Source organism: Lynx rufus, unplaced genomic scaffold, assembly GCF_022079265.1.
Source record: "Lynx rufus isolate CCGP_SWC_20201006 ecotype Redwood Valley unplaced genomic scaffold, mLynRuf1.p SCAF_9, whole genome shotgun sequence".
Lineage (NCBI taxonomy): Eukaryota > Metazoa > Chordata > Mammalia > Carnivora > Felidae > Lynx > Lynx rufus.
In genome coordinates, this window is record NW_025814897.1 from 90864168 (window position 1) to 90880356 (window position 16189).

Below are 16189 nucleotides of genomic sequence, written 5' to 3' on the forward strand. Positions count from 1 at the left end.
TTGAGTAATATGGAAATGTAAACAATATTAATTTTTCTAATCCATAAGCACAGAATATCTTTGTACTTGTGTCTTCTTCAGATTCTTTCATCAATGTCTTATAGTTTACAATTTACAGGTTTTTCACCTCCTTGGTTAAATTCATTCCTTAGCTATTTTATTATTTTTTTCCTATCCCTCTCAATGTGACTTTTTTGTGACCTTTTTCTATCCCTCTCAATGTGACCTTTCTGTTTGTTTGGAAGGAGCTGTTCAGCTAGTTTTCAGGTCTTTTCAGAGGAAAAGATCTGTAGCTGCAGATTCAGAGTGTCTATAGGAGGAGGTGAGTTCAGGATCTGCCTACACTGCCATCTCTATATACTTATATATTTAAGCCATTTTAGGGTACCCAGCACCCTGGCTACAGCCCAACTTTTCAGATTTAATATTCACTGCAGTGTTTGGGCTGTCACAGGATTCCACAGTACGAATAAGGTAAATTCCTTTTTTTATGATCATACTTCCTGTGATGTTGTTTTATATTGAAAAATAATAGAAAATGTTTCATCTTTCACTTTTGTTAAATCCAAGGAACCTGCCTTTTCTTTCTGATTACTGAACCTCCTATTTGTTCATTTCTTTTCCAGAGAGTTGAAAAGGATATGGCTTTCTAACAAGCAGAAAAATGAGTTGTGCTCCAAACATGTCATATTCCTGGAGAAAGGTAGCTGAGAAGAGTAATAATAGCACTGAGATTTCTTTTTTTTTTAATGTTTATTTATTTTTGAGAGAAAGAGAGACACACAGAGAGAGAACAAGTTGGGGAGGGGCAGAGAGAGGAGGAGACACAGAATCCGAAGCAGGCTCCAGGCTCTGAGATACCTTAAATGAAATGTATGATAGGAGTAGGAGAGTATTGGCCAACCTCTACCCTCAACTCTCTGAAACAATTAGTGGAGGTGGTAAGCAAACATTTTACTTACCCTTCCCTTAATTTAAGGAGAGGTTGGCATGTCTAGTTTTTATACACTACCTCTTTTGGTAGTGGTCTAAGATCAGGCAAACCAGAGAAGGAAGGCAATAAAGCAGAGCAAGATTGATTAAGATCCTAGATTTCAAAGAGTGTCCATGTTGTAGTTTGGGTTTTCTTTCTTTATTTCACTTTTCAATTTAAAGATAACCTTTGGTTGGTTTATGTTTGAAAGGGCTGAATTTGTGAAGTATTTTTTGCTTCTCCATTATCTTCAGTTTAACCACATCCCAGGGCAGGATGCAGAATAACTGATGTCATCATTTAAAACACAGGTTTTCAACCTTAGCACTATTGAAATTTGGGGCTAGGTAATTCTTTGTTCTGGGGGACTGGCCTGTGCATTGGGACATACTTAGCATCATCTTTCCTCTTTATCCACTAGAGGCTGGTAGCACCTCTTTACAACTGTAATGGTCAAAAGTGTCTCCAAACATTGCCAAATGTCCCACTGGGGGACATGATCATATTCTAAACACTGGGCTGGGAGCTTTACATTCAGTTTTTGCAATAACCCTGAGAAATGGACATTATTGCTTTCAGTTTTACAAAGAAATGGAAATCCAGAGAGCTTAAGTAATTTCCCTATGGTTACACAGATAGCAAATGATCAGCTTTTTCTTCTTTGCTAATTTGTCCATTCTGATACTTCTTTGACATAAAGACAGAAAGCCAGTTAAGTGTCCGACTCTTGATCTCAGCTCAGGTCATGATCACACCATCTTGAGATTAGCCCCACACTGGGCTTTGTGCTAAGCTTGGAGCCTGCTTGGGATTTTCTTTCCCTCTCTTTCCGCCCCTCCCCCATGCTCTCTCTCAAAACAAATAAGTATTAAAAAAAAAAAGAACTACTGAATCATACATTTGGCATGTAAAAATGGGAAAATGATGGAAGGAAAAGGGATACATAAATTTCAGGTTATTTCCACTTTAGAATATAGACAGAAAAATGTGTAATGGCCATTATGAAGTATAAAATGAAAATGAATATGAAGGCTCTAAGATATTGTCACTAATTAATACTTAGCTCATTTTGTGGCTCTATGTTGAATAATTATTTCTTTCAAAATATCAAATTTCTTTAATAAGTAGTTTTGCCTTTCTCACTTAGATTGGAAAGACCCAGGAAACATGAAAATCAAATGCAATCAAATGCGACTTGGGTTGGATCTTGGAAAAGAAAAAGACATTAGTGTAAAGCTGGTGATATCTGTAATTTATTTCATAGTATTATTCTAATGTTAATTTGTTGGTTTTGATCTTTGTATGATGACGATGCAAGATGTTACCATTGGGGAAGCTGAGTAAAGGTATATGGGAAATCTCTACTATTTTTGCACCTTTTTTTGTATATAGAAAATATTTAAGATTAAAAATGTTTTGAAATGCAGGAAATGAAATATATTAATAATGTAAACAAATTATGTCAAGAAGCAGAAGATATGGGTTTCTATTCCTATTCTACTACTTTCTACTCTCATTTTTATTGTGAGCAGTTAAAATCTGTAAATTTTAGCTGTTTCAACTAGAAAAACAGATGATAATAATATCTGAATATCTAACCTATTCAAAGGCAAAGGCATGATTGTAGACCAGATAGCCTTGTGCAGTTGCTCTGATAAATATTCTGCCTCTCTCTCTCTGTCTCTCTCTCATATCTAATTATCTGTCTGTGTATAATCCATCTAAAACACATGTACATGCACTCAACAGAGCTTTCTGTTGAAAAAACATTCAAATCAAACCTTACTTTTGGTTTTAAACTATAGAGTGTGAAATGAGTATTTAAAAGCAGTGAGAATGAGTTTCACTGGCCAAAAGGATTTACTATTACATTATTCAGCCATCATGCTAATGTGGGTTTCTTAGGCAGATGAAAGATTATAGGAGGTTACTAATAATGAGGGTGAAACTATGTAACTAATGTTCTAGAACTGCCATTAGGAAATGCAAGTGTGTCACTGCTCAATTCTGGTGAGATATTTTCCCTTGTAACTTCCCTGTAGGAAACTCAGAGTAAAATGAACTTTATTTGAAAAGTTTAGGATTCCTTCCTCAGCACATCATTTATCCCAAGACATCCCAGCATCTGCCTTCAAAGTTTGCATAAGAGGTGATGCCTTTTAGTCAACACATACTATGGGATCAGTATAGTACTAGATGCATTAATTAAGCTAATGCATTTAATGTCTGAAGGAGGTTTTAATGATTAAAAAGCAGGTTTTAGGTATCTGCAGAAAAGTGGGCATTGGTTTTAAATACTAGTGAGATCATCCAGATCTTCTAACAATGCTCTCACTAAGAACTTGCTGAGTATTGCATGCCACCATATTGCAACAACATTTAAAACACACAGTGTATTCTCTTTTGGATTATGGCCTTATTTTATTTGACTGACTTCTAGCCCAGATACACAGAGAGAATGAACAGCTTCTTTTGCAACAGCAGAGGAGTAGAATTCCATGCGAATTGGCAGTGATCGAAGCCAAGCGCTCTTGTAGCTTTTATACTGTAGGCACTGAGGATGTAAATATACATACACATAGTACCTTTGGCTGTGGCTCCTGAGATTCTGAGCAGTTTCATGTTGGTAAGGTGAGCTATTTATCCAGTCTGGCCAGAAGGCAAACCTAAGAACTGGTGTCTGTACAGGGATAGTCATATTCTACCCCGTAATTTACTAGTGGAGTTCCTGAGCTTACATATTAGTTATCTTCTTTGGCCCAGGCACTACTTTTCACCCTTAGCTTTGAAGAGATTTAATTCATACTTATGGTCCTTATGTAAATTTCTCTGTGGTATGATTCTGTTGTTGTTCCTTCAGTTGAAGTCAGAATTGATATTTTACTTTTTATAAGGAATCAGAGAAACAGAGGATCAAAGTCATTTACTTAGTATCACTTTAGGATAAGACAGTCCCCAAAAGCTTGTAATTTTTTTTAAGCCAAACGGAATCTATAATCCCTTACTCTACCCTATGCCAATTTCCAAGTCATTTTCTTTTAAAAACTAAGTTCACAATGGAGAGCCTTCTGTTCATCTTTACAGGAGCCCTCTGCCCACTCTGTTTCTGGCATTCAATACTACTATTAGAGTTTTAATTTTCTGAATTAAACCAAAGGCACCAAGTGCAACTGACAAGGTCCCATTCCCATAGTAACGTGATCAAGTTATTCTGTTTTTCCCAAATGGTTGGCCAGGTGAGAAAGGCTTCCTAGAGAACTCACAAAACAAATGTGTTTTGAAACATTTCAAGATGATCCAGAACTAGGGCAGAAATCTCCAGAAAGAAGTAAGGAACAAAGAAGATCTCAAAATCACTCATACACTCGTTGAATGCACAGTAAAATGATATCTTACAGGTTTTGGATGTGTGTGTAGTTGTTCCGGTGGAAAGCAAGTCTAAGCTGTATCCCTGTGGATCAAAGAAAGTCTAGCTAGACTAGACATCAGTATTTCTGGTGTTCATCATCTTATAAAGAGGTAAATCCTAAGAAAACGGGGTTTTGGAAAGTAAGTCCCAAACAGAGAGAGAAGGAGTACTTTCTTTTCAGAGAGCAATCCTTTCTTGGATTTGGATTCTAAGAATTTATGATATGTTCAAGAATAACCTCTGGTGGTAATAGAAAGATGGTCTCTACCAAGTGGAGGTTGTTGTGAGCTGATCCTCATGGCAGTGGGCTGGCTAAGTGGTCCCCTGGGAGATGCACCATCCTGTTGTTAGATCAGTTAATATTATATTTGCCTTCCTGGAATTGTTTGTTTAGCCTGAATCATTAAGTCTGGTTTAAATAAATGCAAAAGCTCGTCCAACTATGCTATTGATATTTAAGGGAAGGGTCAGGTCAGTTCATGCATAGAAATGTGAATATTAGAGATAACAACCTTGTCCCTACATGAGATTAAAGACTATAAGATCTAGCTGCCCCTTGCACTCTGAAAATTTTCTCTTAATTGCCATCCTTGGAGGACAGAGATTTGATTCTGTCCCAGACAGCTATAGGTTTCTTATAATAACTTCAGGGAGAACTAGAAACTCTTAGTTCAAAAAGTGAAGTAGATTAAACACCAGTTCGTTCCATCTGAGTTCCTTCTCGATGTACCCTAAGAAGACTCTTTCTACTCTCTGTGATGAATTAGCACTCAGCTTCATCAGCTCTTCTCAATTATTTATGTTTCATTCTCTCTTCTAGTTCTTTAATTTCTCGTTAGTATAGGTGATGCATTAGGTCCTCGGATCATAGAGAGAGATTAGTCTAATTAGGATAATTAAAGTTGTTCTTTCATTCTCGAGTTTTATTCAGGGACTTAATCTGATATCTTGTCTGTGCCCTCTCCTTCTGTCTTTGTATTGGGAAACACTGAACCAAAAGTAAAATAAATATGTGTTTATAGTTCACTATTTTTTTCTCATTTTATTCTTTGTCTTTTGATATCCAAAAAGCAAATGAGAAAGACCAGTCTTGGTACCATTCATAATTACATTAGTTTAACATTTTGCAGTGGTGTGCTAAAACCAACTGGCAAATAAGGACTGACTGTTAAATATTCAGAAATTTCATGAGCTGGGTGTTAAACTATTAATAACTTGAAATTAGCCATGAGAAGAGTATTCCAATAGAAATTGGAAATTGCTGTAAATCAGAGGCTTTCTTCCTCCTCTTTTCTTCCAGAGAGCTGGCTTACCAACACATCACCAAATTTGGTTGTTGGCATCATAAATGTGGTATAAAGCTTATTTTACTGTAAATTAAAGTAGATTGATTTTCAAAAGTAGGTAACAGGAATATCTCAATTTACTTAATGCAAGGAAGAGATGCTTGTTTGTTTTTAATTTTCCATGGTTTTTGAAATGAATCTCTGAGAGGAAAGAGGTTACTTCCAGGACCATGAAAATACAGCAAAAATAGGACATAATAGGGGATAGGTTCTGAAAAAAAATCTTATGTTTTGTTTCTCTCTAAAAATGAATTCCTACATGATGTTTATTGTATAAGCAGATGTGCCATTCAGGTACTGAAGTTTAAAATTAGCCAGAGTGAATAGCAGAAACAGATCCACAAATACAGAGAACAAACTGGTGGTTGCTGGGGAAGTAAGGGAAAAATGGGTGAAGAGGAGTAGGAGGTACAGACTTCCAGTTATGCAAGGAATAAGTCATGGGGATGAAAGGTACAGCATAGGGAATATAGTCAATGTTGTACGGTGACAGATAGTAGCTACACACGATCAGCATAACATAACTTATAGAGGTGTTGAATCCTTATGTTGCTCACCTGAAACTAATGTAACATTGTATGTCAACTATACTTCAATTAAAAAAAAAAAGAAAAAGGTAGCCAGAGGGAATTTGCCTAATAGGATTGACTAGCTTGCATTCTCCCAAAGGTAACAGGCCAGAAATTCTCTGGCATTAGCTATTCCTATTGATAAAAATGAGAGAAAGTATGTTTGAGAAAGTCCAGTCAATCAATTATCTGAGTTCTTTTTTTAGAGAACACCCTAGTAGGGGAGAGGAGCAGAAGGAGAGAGAATCTTAAGCTGGCTCAGTGCGGAGCCCGACATGGGCTCAATCCCATGACCCTGGGATCATGACCTCTGCCAAAATCAAGAGTTGGATACTCAACCTACTGAGCTACCCAAGCACCCCTGAGTTCTTTTGTTTTAACAAACTATTTGGTTTAAAAAACCTTTAAACTTGCTGGTTTACTATAAGTATTTTTTAATATTTACCTTCTGAAGTTTTTAATTATTTTGAACCAAGAGAATAGAAGGAGGTGGGAGGTGAGGTGGGTTGGTAGACAAAGCTAGTGATTGACTTGAATTGGTGATTCTTTCATATTTGAAGTTCACCTGTTATCAGCAGTGGGCTCTGTATTAGTTTCCTGTTGCTGCAGTGAGAAATTACCACAAACTTGGTAGTTTAAAGCAACAAACATTTATTCTTCTAAAATTTTAGAGGTCAGAGTTCAAAATCAGTTTCACTGGGCCGAAATAAAGGTGTCTGCAGGACTTTGCTCCCTTAAGAGGCTCTAAGAGAGAATCCATTTCCTTGTCTTCTCAAGCTTCTAGAGCTGCATTCCTTGGCTCATGGGACTTTCCCCTATCTTCAAAGCCATCAGCATAACACTTTATTTCAGTCATGACATTGTCAATCTCCCTCTGCCTCCCTCTTATAAGGACATTTGTGATTACATGAAGAACCCATCTAAAGAATACAGGATGATCTTCCCACCTCAAGATTCCTAATTTAATCGCACCTGTAAAACGTCTTTTCACATATGCAGGGGTTTAACATTTAACATTTGCAGGGGTTAGGCTCTAGATGATTTTGGGGATCAACAGTCAGCCTACCACGGGCCTATCAAAGGATGGGCAGAGAGCTTGATGCCCCCATGGGGTACTTTGGAATGAGTAGCAATTACCAATGAAGTTTCCCATTTGGGGAAAGCTAGCCTGCCTAAAAATTTTGTCGTTGGTTTCTTTCCACCTCTTCTGCCTACTTACCTATCCTACCTGCAGAGAAGAGGAGAAAGAAAATGTCTGTATTAAGCTATGTACTAAACCACAGTGAGTCCAGGCATAGTTTTTCTTCCCTGTGTGAAACAACACTGGGATCAGTCAAGAAAAAAAAAAATTTTTAGTTGCTTCCTGCAGGAATTACTTGCCCCTGAAAGATAAGAATTTTAATAAAGTGGAATTATTTACTTAACAAGACACATTCAAAAAATTCACCTGGATGTGCTCATTGATACCAAGCTATTATGTCATCAAATCTACTTAATCCCAGAGTTTTCCTATTTGAATAGCTCACCTAAAATCATTTGGCCCATGACCTAAAACCTTATGTATACCATTTCCCAATTTCTTCATTTTGAGACATTTTTAAGACTGTCCAATGTTCTGTCTCTCTTTTTTTAACTTACTGTGTCTATTTAATCCTTAAAAACAGTTAACATTCTAGTAAAATATAAATGTATTATTTTTAATATAATTTATTGTCAAATTGTCTAACATAGAGTGTATACAGTGTTCTCTCTTGGTTTTGTGGGTAGAGTCCCATGATTCATTGCTTACATACAACACCCAGTGCTCATCCCAACAAGCACCCTCTTCAATGCCCATCACCCATTTTCCCCTCTCCCCCACCCCCCTATCAACCCTCAGTTCTATGTATTTTAAGAGTTCTCTCTTAAGGTAAGACTAATAAACTTTGCTTATGTATAGATTTCTCTGGTAGCCTTTTGATTACTGCCAACATTGGATTCTTGAAACTTCATAGATACCTTTCATTTATTACTGTGAACAATTTCCATAGGGCTGTCTTAGTCCTCAAATGTACCTTTTACTCTGAGGCCTATAAACACAGTAGGGTTTTTTGTTATAAACTTTAAAAAATTTTTTTACACAAAAGGTGTCTCATCCAAAAAGTAGCAGCTTAGAGGAGACCATGATTTAGAAGACGGCAGAAGTATGGGGACATTTGTTAAAAATATTTTTTGTCTACATTTTTATAGTTTTATGTTTTTAAGTAGGCTCCACGCCCAATGTGGAGCTTGAACTCATGACCCTGAGATCAAGAGTCACATGCTCAACTGAGTGAGCCAGCCAGGTGCCTGAGCATGGGGAATTTTTTTACACTTCCCTTTTACCAATCAGTAAAACAAAACAAAACAAAACCTTTTTTTCCCTCTAGGCATTTACTTCAGGTTTAGGTAGTCTCTATCTATGACTTAAAGTTTGTGAAAGAGTACATTTTCAGCATTCTGGAAAGATGATTCCAGGTAGCTGAAAATACCAGCAACTGAGATATCATTGCCAGACCAAGAGGCTAGGCTTGTTTGTTAGCTACAGAAATTTACTTCAACACATCATTCTCTCAATTTTCAGTTCAAGTACTTGACAGGTGTTTTATAAATGCCATCTGATTTTATTCTCCTTACAGCCCTATTGGATAGCTGTTGGAGGTTTGAGGGGCTAGTAAATCAAACCATTTCTTAGTCTGAGTTTTTGAACCTGTTGATACCTACACAGCTGTCAGATTGAAGGACCTTGAAATGAGTGTTAGTGTCAGTAGAGCTGAATCAGGCCTCATGACATTGACTTGCAGTCCCATGAGTTTCCTAATATTTTATTAAATACTTAGATCTACCAAACCAGGCATAGAAAGAGCAGCTCAGTAGTCTTATATCCAAGGAGGAATACTGACCAAATAGGGATGGAGGAGACTGCTGGGAATATAAAGGGTCTTGGCTCAAGTCTTTCCCAAGCTTAGAAATCAATGAGTCACTCCTCTTTGATGAGGAGAATAGGAGTGGAAAGGAAACCTGGAAGTGTTATATTAATAATTTCTCTCTGGCAGTGTAAGCTTTCTCTGAAAACAAGACAGGGAAAAATTTAGGCATTATTATCTCTGTTCCACATCATGGTATATTTGACACTTTAAATGTTAATCCCCAAATGCCAGAAATGACATTATGAGCCTTGAATTGATCCCTTTCTTTTTCCTTCCTTCCACTATTAGATTAATATTATAAAATTTTTGTTCATATTTTCAAATATGAAATATTTATGCTTGCTGGATATATTAATTGAAAAAATAGTGGTGTTGAAGTGTCCAACTATGATAGTGAGTTGGTCTGTTTCTCATAGTTCTATTAGTTTTTGCTTTATACATTTTGATGCTTTGTTGTCAGGAGCATATGCGTTAAAGATTGTTAAGTCAGGGGCACCTGGGTGGGCTCAGTCGGTTGAGCGGTCGACTTCGGCTCAGGTCATGATCTCGCGGTTTGTGAGTTCGAGCCCTGCGTTGGGCTCTGTGCTGACAGCTAAGAGCCTGGAGCCTGCTTCAGATTCTGTGTCTCCCTCTCTCTGACCCTGCCCCGTTCATGCTCTGTCTCTCTCTGTCTCAAAAATAAATAAACTTTAAAAAAATTTAAAAAAAGATTGTTAAGTCTTCTGTGAGAATCGACAGCTTTATTATTATATAATGCCCCTCTTTAACCTGAAATTTCTTTTGTCTAATGTCTACTTTGAAATTGATATGACTACTCAAACTTTCTTTTGATTTGCATTAGCAAGGTACACCTTTCCCCATCTCTTCTTTTTTTCAATGTGTCTTTTTTAAATTTTTTTTCAACGTTTTTTATTTATTTTTGGGACAGAGAGAGACAGAGCATGAACGGGGGAGGGGCAGAGAGAGAGGGAGACACAGAATCGGAAACAGGCTCCAGGCTCCGAGCCATCAGCCCAGAGCCTAACGCGGGGCTCGAACTCACGGACCGCGAGATCATGACCTGGCTGAAGTCAGACGCTTAACCGACTGCGCCACCCAGGCGCCCCACAATGTGTCTTTTTAAATGCTTAGGTGACATTCATATAACATACACTTAACCATTTTAAAGTGAACAATTCAACAGCATTTAGTCCATCTGCAATGTCATGCAAGCGCTACCATCTAGTTCCAAAATGTTTTCACCACCTCAAAGGAAACACTGTATTTATTAAGCAATTGCTCCACCACTATCTTTTCCCCCTATCCCCTGGCGATTTTTTAATCCGTTTTCTTTCTTTACAGATTTACCTATTCTGGATGAATGAAATTATACAATCTATGACATTTTGGTTTTGGCTTCTTTCATGTTGCATAATGTTTTTGAAGTTCTGCCACACTGTGGCATACATGTCTCAGTACCTCATTCCTTTCTATGGCTGAACAATATTTCATTGTATTGTATATACCACAGTTTATCTGTTCATCCATTGATGAACATTTGGGTTGTCTCTATGTTTTGACTATTGTGAATAGTGCTGCTGTGTACGTGCATGCACACACATGCACATTTGTTTGACTACCTGTTTTCAACTCTTTGAGGTGTATATTCAGGAATGTGCTGTAGATTGAATGTTTATGTCCTCCCAAAATTCATATGTGGGAATCCAAGCTCTGATGTTATTTGGAGGTGAGACCTCCAAATTATCTTGGGAGATCGGGAATGGGATTGGTGCACTGATAAAATAGGTTCTAAAGAGGTCCCTGTTGCTTATACCATGTGAGGACACAGCCAAAAGATGGCCATCTATAAACCAGGAATTGGGCCCTCTCCAGACACTGAATCTGCTGGTACCTTGATCTAAGACTTCTTAGTCTCCAGAAAAGTGTGAAATAAATTTCGGTTGTTTATAGGCCACTCAGTTTATGGTATTCTGTAATAGCTACCCTAATGGACCAAGACAGAGTAGAATTGCTGGGTCAAATCTTGATTCTGTGTTTAACATTGAGTAACTCTCAACCCATACCTTTACTATTAATCTGTGACTGGACATTGAAAGACAACATAAAGTTGAGTCCTTTTTTTTTAAACCTATTCTGACAATCCCTATATGTTAGTAGGTGTATTTAGACAATTCACATTTAAAATGATTATTGATAGAGTTGCATTAACATGTACCATGTTTGTAATTGTTTTCTCTGTTTTGCACAGGTTCTTTGCTCCTTTTTTTCTCCTCCATGCATCCCTTCTTTTTTGTTTATACGATCTTTGCTTCTTTTTCTGCCATCTCTAGCTTGGACTGAGTATTTTACGAGGTTCTGTTTTCTTTCCTTCCTCATCATGTCAATTACACTTCTTTTAAAAATTGTTTTAGTGATTGTGGTAGTCTGCAACATGTATTCACAATAAACCTAAGTTCACTTTAAGTAACACTAAACTACTTTAAGTATAGTACAGGTTCCTTATAACAGAGCATTTACAATTTTTTCCTCATGACATAGGTATGTATTCCAAAGAACTGAAAACAGGTGCTCAAACAAATACACATGCATGTACATTCAAAGCAGCATTATTCACAATAGCCAAAAGATAGAAACAACTCAAATGCCCAACAATTAATCAATGGATAGGCAAATTGTGGTATGTACATTTAATGGAATATTGTTCAGCCATAAAAAGGAATGAAGTACAGATACATTCATTTAATGCCATTCATTTAACTTGCCCATATTATATAATCACCTGATGCATTGTTACTATTATTATTTGATATAAACAGTTATATATTAGATCAATTCTTCCCCTTCTGGTATCCCAAATAATATATGTTACTCCATTAAAAATATTTTATGGTTCTTTGATGTTCTGTTTTTGTTTGGGAGTTCTATTAATATATCTTCAAGCTCACTATTTCTTTCACCACGTATAGTCTACTAATGAGCCCATTAAGGGCATTCTTCAATATGTTGGACTATTTTTTATTTTGAGCATGCCTTTTGATTCTTTCTTGGATTTTCCATATCTTTGTATATATTAGCTATCTGTGTTGCATGTTTTCCACTTTTTCCATGACAGCCCTTGACATATTAATCACTGTGACTTAAAATACCCTATCTGATGATTCTAACATCTGTACCATATTTGAGACCATTTCTGATGAATACTTTGTTTCCTCAGACTGTGTTTTGTTTGTTTGTTGTATTTATCTTTTAGCATGCCTTGTCATTTTTATGTTGAAAGCTATTGGAGATGTATTAGACAACAGGTAAATAGGCCTTCGGTGTTAATATTTCTGGGAGTTGGAATGTGTTTAATGTTTGCTTCAGCTGTATGTGCCAAAGGCTTCTGTTTCCTCTAGTGTCATTATTTTGTTTCACTTATTGTGTTTGGGCTTCCCTCGAAGTTCCTTCTCAAGTAGAAATCTGTATATTATAGCTCATTCAGCTGTAGTCCACTATTATACTGGAGATGTGTTGGTGTTGTAGTAAGATGTGGAGGAAGGAAACTTATGATTAAGCCTTAGTCTTTTTATGGGCTTGTGTCCCTGGGCTGTGACCTTCACTAGTGTTTCTTTTTTCTCCCCTAAGGTGAAACAGAAAGGCTAGAGGGGACTGAAGTTGGACAATTGCCCCTCTCCAGATCATAGAAGGATTTTGTAAAATCTTTTCCCTTACAGAGTAGGCCTTCATTCTGATGAATACTCTGGGCATATTTTGAAATGGTTATTTTTCTCTTTCCCATGCTATAAACACGAAGGATTTTTTCTTTAGTCTTTTCTGTGAGAAACCGTAGGGTCCCTGAATTTGTGGGAATCCTGTAAGACGAGGCCCTTGAGAGTTCTCACTCTCAAGGTGGTGCACACTCAACCTCCAGTAATTTGTCAAAATTACCATAAACTGACAGTCTGTAGCTCTGATTTAAAGTTAGGGGCGCCTGGGTGGCGCAGTCGGTTAAGCGTCCGACTTCAGCCAGGTCACGATCTCAAGGTCCGTGAGTTCGAGCCCCGCGTCAGGCTCTGGGCTGATGGCTCAGAGCCTGGAGCCTGTTTCTGATTCTGTGTCTCCCTCTCTCTCTGCCCCTCCCCTGTTCATGCTCTGTCTCTCTCTGTCCCAAAAATAAATAAACGTTGAAAAAAAAATTATAAAAAAAATAAAATTTATAAACACTTCAGTTTATAGAATGCTGTGATTGTCTGTATTTGTTCCTATCAGACATTGGGGTGGCAGTTTGCCCTATGAATTTAACTCTCTGATGAGTCCAAGAAAGGTTGTTGAATTTCATGTTTTTTTCCATTAATTTCTTACCTTAAGGATGGGAGTGATGACGGCCAAATTCTTTACCTATTAGAGCTGAAATCTCTCATATTTTTTATTTCAGCCATAACTTCTGGTTGTGTACCTAGGTTATCTATAATTCTTCAGTATCAGTCGACATTGATAATCCTATATTTCTTTCTCTATTCTTTCACTCTATTTCACTCTTTCTCTAGTCTCTATTCCTTCTCTATTCTTTCACTCACCAGTTCTCTAGGATGAAAACTTTGTACCTTTTCTTGCCTGCTCAAATCTTCAACATTTCATATGACATCCTTATTCTCTGATGACATTTGCTCTAATTCACTGAGCAAATTGAAACAATTGGAAGAGGACTTTCACCAGTTTTCATCACCACATTGAACCAACTGCCTGTATTAGAACATATTTTGTTCTCCTGTTTATCATAGATACAATTCTCAACCACTCTTCTATGGGTAACCCATCCTCTTTCATGGCAGCACTTTTGCCTTTCTGCTTAGTCAAGACTATCACACAAGAAATGCCCACATCATCTTTCCTGGACCATTGATTTTCACTATCTTTAGGATCATTTCCATCAGGATAGAAGTAACTGATATTTTCCCCACTATACAAAACAATAGGACATTCCTTTAAATAAAACTCTCACCCCTTCCTGCTCCCACTCTCATTCCTTGCTGTCTTTTGAAACAAATTTCTTGAAAGAAATTTTGTTTTCACTCTCTCCAATGTCTGCTCCTTCCATTTTTTCTAAAACACACTCACATTTGGGTTCTACCTACACTATTCCACTAAAACAGCTGTTCTCCCTGTAACAGTGAATTATTTGCTCATGATTCTTTCTTCTTTTCCTTCTCTTTTCATGGTTTAATACACCACATTGATATTGGTCTTGGCTAGAGGGGACTGAAGTTGGACAATTGCCCCTCTCTTACTTTGGCCAGTGGAATGTGGAAGAAGAGAGTTACCACTTTTGAGCCAAGGCAAGTTTCTATCCACCTTTTTGAGTTTCTTATTTGCATCATGTGAAAGGAATACCCTTTCATTCTCTCAAAAGTGGAGTATCTCATACCTAGTCATACCTAAAAGACTGAGGCTTAACCATACCCACTGTCTAGTCTCGGGGATTTGAATCCTGTGATAGCTCACTTGGTATCTGTAGATAGCAATAGACTTGTCTCTATCATGTAATCATCTAATTTACATATGCTAGATTTTCTTAGAACTTATTTGGAATCACATTTTGGAATATGAGGTGAAGATATTTAAAACCAATTTTTGCTTTTAACTTTAAAAGTTTTATCTTTTCTATATAAGAAAGAAAAGCAGACTTTTAGAATTGCATGTATTTCTGTTCATATTGGTTTGATAAGAATTATTTGGTTCACCTGACAAATTCCCTGTGGTTTGTTAGGTAATAAATGAACCAAAAACAATTTCTTATTAAGATATCTAAATGAGAATAGCAGAGACGCTAAAGCTTCCCTTCAATAAAATAGTAAATGCTGGGCAAAGTATTTTGGGTGACAGATGATTGAGTCCTCATTCTTTTACTGTCAAATTATGGCATGTTAGGGTGACAATCTAACCTTTCCTTGCCTTGGTTTCCTTAAATATAAAATAAGTGATGTAACTTGATGAAATTCAGTTAAATCCTAAAATTTTATCAACAACAAAAAAAATACTGTCCATTAAAATATAGATGGACAAATAATTGAACTGCCTGGGAAGAAAAAGATATTAGGAAGTTTATAGAGTGAGCAAAATTGACACTTCACATGGTGAAGAGAGAAAAGAAATGGCATCAAATGAGATAGTTACTGTAAAAAGAGTCCATTGAAACAAGAACATATGGAGGATAATGTCTGCCATGTTCAAATTAGTGCCAGATTTTTGTGGTATGTTGGATGCTTTTCCATAGACTTTAGAAGGAAAAAGAATACAGCTGTGAAAACTCCCCTCTTCACCTTGGCTGAGGAACTCTCCAACAGAGCAGATGGTTCTGAGTTTCAAGCCATGAATCATTGTCAAGGGATCTCCTCATGCTGCCGCAAGCAAGAAGAGTTGACAAGCCTCAATGGATAATATTTTTATTACTATTGGTATCAGTCACATCCATGCCCTTGCTGGTGGGATCAGTCTTATTGTTAATAAAGCTACAACTTGGCAACAAAATAGCAAGAGCCATCAAATTATCTACTTAATGTCTAATGGATATTTCAAGACTTTAGTATTCCTCTTTAATCGTCATCAGTAAAGAGAGTAAGAGAGGAGCCATTTTATTCTCTTTGGTTATTTTTGTCAATTTCAAAGCAGACTGATGGATTCCTATTTTATATTTTGGTGCCTTAACTGCCTAATTTTGAAGGTCATTATTATTAATATCATTTTGTTGATTGTAGTGTCTGATCTATTTGGTTTTTTTTTTCCTTTCTTATAAGGTAAGTAAATAAGTGAGAATTGGGTTTTGACTTGGATTATAATGGATTTAATCCTAATGTTGTGTTTCATAATAGGTATATATGGTATGTAGAGGAATAGTGGTAAATTAATTTAACTTTGTTAGGAAATCTTGGATCAATAGATTCTTCGTATAAGGCAGAACCAGATTA